This window comes from Hippopotamus amphibius, chromosome 3 (genome assembly GCF_030028045.1).
Source record: "Hippopotamus amphibius kiboko isolate mHipAmp2 chromosome 3, mHipAmp2.hap2, whole genome shotgun sequence".
Classification (NCBI taxonomy): domain Eukaryota; kingdom Metazoa; phylum Chordata; class Mammalia; order Artiodactyla; family Hippopotamidae; genus Hippopotamus; species Hippopotamus amphibius.
The window spans coordinates 162,395,437-162,402,963 of NC_080188.1; the positions used below are offsets into that span (position 1 = coordinate 162,395,437).

At 34.2% G+C, this 7,527-nt stretch overlaps 1 pseudogene; it reads right to left on the bottom strand.

Annotated features, from left to right (window-relative positions):
* Positions 1–5,091: 5,091 nt before the first annotated feature.
* On the bottom strand, positions 5,092–5,821 carry LOC130848834 (charged multivesicular body protein 3-like; annotated as a pseudogene).
* Positions 5,822–7,527: the final 1,706 nt, after the last annotated feature.

Below are 7,527 nucleotides of genomic sequence, written 5' to 3' on the forward strand. Positions count from 1 at the left end.
TGGCATGTATATTCTCTCCTCTAGACCTTTCTCTCACCAAACTTCTGCCCACAGCTTATGTTTTCATCACAGGAAACATCTCAAACCTTCCACCTCTATCATTCACAATGCTATTCCATGCCACCATGATCCATATCTTTGCTCAACTTTTTTTTTCTACCCGCAATGCTTCTAATATCCTCTCCCCATTCCTGTCTAGCAAATCAACGTTTACTTATCTTTTAAAAATTATCTCAAAAATTATGTACTTTTTGGATCTTGTTTGTGCCACCACTTGCTTCTTAGAACTAATTACCTTTCTTTCTCATACTCCTGTGTAGACTTTTATCACAGCACCTTTAATGGGTACATTTGTTTTCATGTCTATTTTTTCCCTGTAGTAATATATAAATTGTTACAGTATTTTCCTTATTTCTTTACCCCCCCCAAAATGTATTTATTTATCCAGAAACTATTTTTAAGCACTGTGGTAAGCATTGGGAACACAAAGCTAGATAACACTGACTCTTTGCTCCCAGGGAGCACACATAGAGAAACACAGAGACAAGCACACAAATACAATGTAGCAAGTACCCTGATAGTGATATCCACCGTCTATTTATCTCAGAGCCACAGAGAAAGATCATCTAATTCACTTAGTGTTGCTAGCATCTCATACTGTGCCCAACATGATACCTCAGTAAATGTCTACAGGTAAGTTTATAGAAGTTCCTGCCAGCTTCTGCCTCAACCTGGAACTCAAATCCCTTGCTTGATATTGTAGCCAGGAGATGTGTGGCAAGAAATAGCTAATCAAGCCATGCCTTCAGTTTCATGTTGGAGCCCAATGTGTTAACTACACCTCCCTTCCATCCCACTCAGAATCTGTCAAACCATCCAAACTCAATGGAGCCAAGATGGCTCTAGTCTGTGTGCACCTGAGTAATTTATAATCAGAGAGATCTATATTTGAATCTCAGTTTTACCACTTACAAGGTATAACACTGACACAATCCTTAACCTCTCTGAGTTCCAAATGCTTCATCTATAAAATAAGAATAATAACTTTCTTAAAGCTGCTATCCAGAATAAAGTGATCTAAAATGCATCACTTGGTATCTACCACACAATAATCATAACCTTCCTTTAATTGATAGCTTACTCTGTGGTAAAAAAGAAAATGGCTCCCTTTAATGGGTTTGTTTTGTTTCTTTGCTTGTTTTGTTGGTTTCACTCTTTTGTTTTCCCTTAATGATGCCTATGACCTCTTTTACCTCTTTTGGCTTAGCCTATATCTTCTCTTCAAGACACATTTAATAAATCTGAATTCAACATGGCCATAAATACCCACCATCACTTCCAGTCCTTTGTAATCTTACAATCCAATCTAAAAGGAGATTTAGGTTGGATTGACCACTCTAGCTAGCCTGGAGCTAGCTTAGGGACAAATTCATTCCTGATGCTCTAAATTCCAATCTCAGCACCACATATTGCCTTACCTAGGTGAATCCACATGGTTTACTTGTGATTATACTCAGCCTTTCACTATATTTCTTTTTTACTCACCATAAATGACCCTGGTTAGTTCAAATATATCACCAGCATGAGGAAAAGGGGACTGAAATGCTTTCTTCCTGTGGCCCTTTATTAAAAATGATTCACATCTCATTTTGTAAGAGGAGGTAATGAGCAAAGAAAGACAGTAAAGTAGAAGAAGGGAGAAAATGAAAACAAAATATCCAGAGGTAATGTCATCAAGATGATGACAGGTCATTCCAAACTTTAGTTTCCTTCACAAGACCAAATAAAAACTATGCATAGATAAGATACCATTTTGAAAATCCCAGAACCTGGGGGTAAGGTTGAAGTTCCCCATTGAAATTTATTATTAGATACATAGTATTAAAAAGATGTAAAGTATAACATCAATAACCTAAACTATAAGTGGGGGAGAACTAAAATTATAGTTTCTGTAAGTTATCAAAAGTAAGTTATTACCAGCTTAAAAAGGATGTTATAACTATAAGGTACTTTATGTAAGCCTCATGGTAACTGCAAAGGTAAAACTTGTAGTAGATACACATGATTATAATAAAAGAGTCAAAGCATACCACCACAAAGTCATCAAACTACAAAGGAAGATAGCAAAAGGGAAAGCAAGGAACAAAGGATCTACAAAAGAGTCAGAAAATAATTACTAAAATGGCAATAGTGAATCCTTATCTATCAACAATTACTTTAAATATAAATGGATTAAATCCTTCAATCAAAGGATACAGAATAGCTGAATGGATTAAAAAATAAGATCCAGTGATATGCTGCATACAAGAAATGTAGTTTTAAAGCTATACATAGACTGAGAATGAAGGGATGGAAAAAGATATTTCAAGCAATGTTAACCAGAAGAAAGCAGGAGTAGCTATACTTACATGATACAAAATAGACTTTAATCTAAAAATGGTCACAAGAGACAGACATATAATGATAAAGGGATCAACTAATCCAGATGACAAAACAATTATAAATATTTATGTACCCAATACTGGAGCATGAAAATATATAAAGAAAACACTAATAGAAATAAAAGGAGAAATAAACAGCAATATAATAATATTTGGGGATTTTAATACCCCAGTCTCAATAGAGATAAATCATTCAGACATGGAATCACTAAGGAAAGAGCAGATTTGAACACTCTAGACCAAATTAAACTAACAGACATATATAGAACATTCCATCTTACCGCAGTAGAATGCAACATTCTTCTCAAATACACATGGAACATTTTCTAGGATAGATTACATTAAGTCCCCTACAAATGAACAAATTCCATTCTGAGAGCACCTTCGTAAGTCCAATTTGTTTGTTAGTCCAACAAAGTTAGCCTAGGTACCCAACTAACACAATAAACTATATAGTACTGTACTGTAATAGGTTTATAATACTTTTCACACAAATAATATATTAAAAAACAAACACAAAAAATAAAGAAAACATTTTTAATCTTACTGTACAGTACCTTGAAAAGTACAGTAGTACAGCTACATCACTGCTGCTTTTATGTTTACTTCCAGACATCCTGGATTTAAAATAAAGATCCTGTACTACTGTACTGTATACAGTACTGTACAGTAAAATACACAAAAGCACAACCACTTGTAGAGGATGCATGCACATGACAATGTACACCAGACATGTGAACTAACTTACGTGATTGGAAATGTGAACACATATTCACATCTTTGAAAGTTCACAACTTGAAGGTTCATATGTAGGGGACTTACTGTATATGTTAAGCAACAAAACAAGTCTCAACAAATTCAAGAAGATAGAAATTATCAGGCATCTTTTCTGACCACAATGGTATGAAAGTAGCAATCAAAACAAGAGGAAAGCTAGAAAATTCACAACTATGTGGAAATTAAAAACAAATTTTGAACAACCAATAAGTCAAAAAAATCAAAAGGGAATAAAAAGAATCTTGAAATAAAGGAAGATGGAAACAGAACATACCAAAACTAATGAGATGTAACAAAAGCAATTCTGAGAGGAGTCTATAACATAAATGCATATATTAAGAAAAAAAGATCTCAAAGAATCAACCTAACATACCTAAAGGAACTAGTGGGAAAAAAAAAAAAACAAAGACCAATTAGCAGAAAGAAGGAAATATTAACGATTAGAGCAAAAATAAGTAAAATAAAAAATAAGTATACAAGAGAAAAATTAACAAAACTAGACATTGGTTCTTTGAAAATATAAAATTGACAAATTTTTCGTTAAACTAACCAAGGAAAAAGAGAGGGGACTCAATAAAATTATAAACAGAAGAGGAGACATTACAACTGATACCACAGAAATACAAATGATCATAAAAGATTACTAAGAACGATTATATACCAACAAATTAGACAACCTGGAAGAAGTAGATAAATTGCCAGACACATACAACCTATTGAGACCAAATGATGAAGAAACAGAAAATCTGAATAGACCAATAATGACTGAGGAGATTGGATAAAGAACCTCCCAACAAAGAAAAGCCCAGGACCAGATCATTTCACTAGTGAATCCTACCAAATATTTGAAGAATTAATGAAATTTGAATTAATTTAAAGAATTACTGTACTTTTTCAAATTCTCCCCCAAAAAATGAAAAGGAGGGAACACTCCCAAGCTCATGATGCAATGTTAGTATTACCCTAATACCAAAGTCAAATAAGGACACTACATGAAAAAAACACAGGCCAATATTCCTGACAAATGTAGACGTAAAAATTCTCAACAAAATACTAGCAAACTAAATTCAATAGCACAAAAAAAGGATCACATTCTATGATCAAGTGGAATTCAAGGAATGGCTCAATATTTACAAATCTTTAAATGCAACACATCACATTAATAGAATGAGAGATAAAAATCATATGATCATCTCAATAGATGTGGGAAAAGCATTTGACAAAATTTAACATCCTTTTATAATAAAAACTCTGAATTTGAGTATAGAAGAAACATACCTCAACATAATAAAGGCCATATATGACAAGCCCACAGCTAACATCATACTCAATGGTGAATGGTTGAAAATATTTCCTCTGAGATCAGGAACAAGACATAGATAACCTCTCTTACCACTTCTATCCAACATAGTACTGGAAGTCTTACCCAGAAATATCAGGCAAAAATAAAAAATAAAAAAAAACATCCAAATAAGAAAGGAAGAAGTAAAATTGTCTCTGTTTGGAGATGACATGATCTTATACATAGAAAACTCTGAGTTTTTTTCTAAGTGTTAGAGCAGAAATTTATTAAAATCTATTTATATAGTATTTTGCATACCAAAAAATATAGAGTCCTCAACATTCAGGCAATCAACTATATTCTCAAAGTGCTTTGTGAGAAGGCAGATTTATTTGCTTCCCCACTAAAAAGATACTTCTGTTTATACTCCTAAACATGATGTATTTATTGCATCACTTCTCATAGGAACAGTCTAGTTGAGATAACAAAACTTCTGCAGAGAGTGAAGAGATATTAGCAGAGAATCTTCTCCAGAATGCTATGCCTCATCACAGAGGTGTAATGCAAGAGGTACATAAAATGGTAGCTGCATCAGAGGAGTGTATGTATACCCAGCAGGTGGGCCATGAAAAAAGCCTGAGGCCCAGCAGGCTGGCCCCAAGCCATGAAGCATGGCCAGCTGGGAGGCATGGCCTCCAGGGCCTCTTCCCATTCTTCATCTTCTGAAGCGGCCATCACTCCTGGAGATTCAGGCTCCATAACAGCATTGGTCACTTTACTAGGTGCTTTGTCGAAGGCCCCTGCTGTAATTTCAAACAGAATTTTGTCAATTTCCATTTCTGCTGCTTTTCCCATTTCTTCTTGATCATCTATGCTTTCAAAAGTGTCCTCTAACATCTCTTCATGTTCCCAAACTTCATCATCTCTTTGGACAATGCCTGTTTTTATTAAAATGTCTATTTTATCTGCATTCTAAAATCTATGTATTTGAACTGGATTTATGAAATCTTCACAAGACTCTGAATAGCCTTCATCACTTCTGTATTCTTCTGTAGGAACCAGCCACTCACAAAGACACCAGCTGGTTCTTCATCTCCATGAGTACAGAATTCATCTGAGCTTTGGATGCATAAAACTTGCTCACAACCTTCCTTGACCTGATCTCCTCTTTGACCAGAACTACACAGATATCCTTCTGGTCCTTCTTAGCAGCATCCTTCACAGATAGTTTGAGTTTTTCTACTTCTCTTTGAATATTCCATACTTGCCTGTCAGCAACGATCATTTCCTTTCTTAATCAATATGCAAAAATTAGTTGCATTTCTATAAACTAACAACAAACTATCTGAAAAAGAAATAAAGAAAATTACCCCATTTATAATAACATCAAAAAGGATAAAAATGCTTAGGAACAAATTTAACAAAAGAGGCAAAAAATCTGTATACTGAAAAGTATAAAACATTGATGTAAGAAATTGAAGACACAAATAAATGACATTCTATGTTCATGAACCATAAGAATTGATATTGTTAAAATGTCCATACTGCTGAAAGCAATCTACAGATTTAATGCAATCCCTACCAAGATTGTAATGACTTTTTAAAAACACAAAAATAAAAAAATCCTGAAATTCGTGTGGAAACACATGAGAGACTCTGAATAACCAAACCAGTCTTGAGAAAGAAGAACAAAAGCTGGATGCACACGTATAGGTTTCAAACTATATTACAAGGCTATAGTAATCAAAACAGTATGGTAATGGCATAAAAACAGACATATAGACCAATGGAACAGAATGATAACCCAAAAATAAACTCATGCATATATGGCCAACCAGTATTTGTTAAGGGAGCTAAGAATACTCAGAGGATAAGATAGTCTCTTCAATAATGAAACTAGACCCCTATCTTACACTACTCACAAAAATTAACTTGAAATGGATTAAGACTTAAATGTAATATCTGAAACTACAAAAGTACTAGAAGAAAACATGGAGGTAAGCTCCTTGACATTAGTCTTGGCAATAGTTTTTTTGGGTTTGACACCTAAACAGGTGGGACTATATCAAACTAAAAAGCCTCTGCACAGGAAAAGAAATAATAAGATGAAAAGGCAACCTACAGAATGGAAGAAATATTTGCAAACCATATATTTGATAAGGGGTTAATACCCAAAATAGAGAAGTTCATACAACTTGATAGCAAAAAAAGAAACACCCCAAACCAAAATCAGAACCCCAAATAACCCAATTAAATATAGGCAAAGGACCTGAGTAGACATTTTCCCAAAGAAGATATACAAATGGCCAACAGGTACATGGAAAGGTTCTCAACATCACTAATTATCAGGGAAATGCAAATCAAATTCACAGTGAGATATCTCACACCTGTCAGAATGGCTATCATTAGAAAGACAAGAGATAACAAGTGCTGGCAAGGTCGTGGAGGAAAGGGAAATCTTGTACACTGTTGGTGGGAGTGTAAGCTGGTACAGCCACTATGGGAGAGTACAAAGTGTCCTCAAAAAATTAAAAATAGAACTATTATATGATCTAGCAATTCCATGCTCAGGTGTATAGCCAAAGGAAATGAAATCACTATCTCGAAGAGGTATCTATGCTCCATGTTCAAAGCTATTCAAAATAGCCAAGGTATGGAAACAACCTAAGTGTCTGTCAGTGGATGAATGGGTTAAAAAAAATGTGATATAGATAGACAGATGATAGATAGATAGATGATAGATAGATAGATAGATAGATAACAGAATATTATTCAGCCATAAAAAAGAGGGGAATTATGCCATTTGCAACAACATGGATGAAACTTGAGGGTATTATACTGAGTGAAAAAAGTCAGAAAAAGATAAATACTTCATGATCTCACTTATATGTAGAATCTTTTAAAAAACCAAAACAAAAAGACTCATAAAAACAGAGATTGTGATGGTTGGCAGGGATGGTGGCATGGGATGAATGAAGGTGGTCAAAGCGTACAAAATTCCTAATTTGAAATGAATGATTTCTGAGG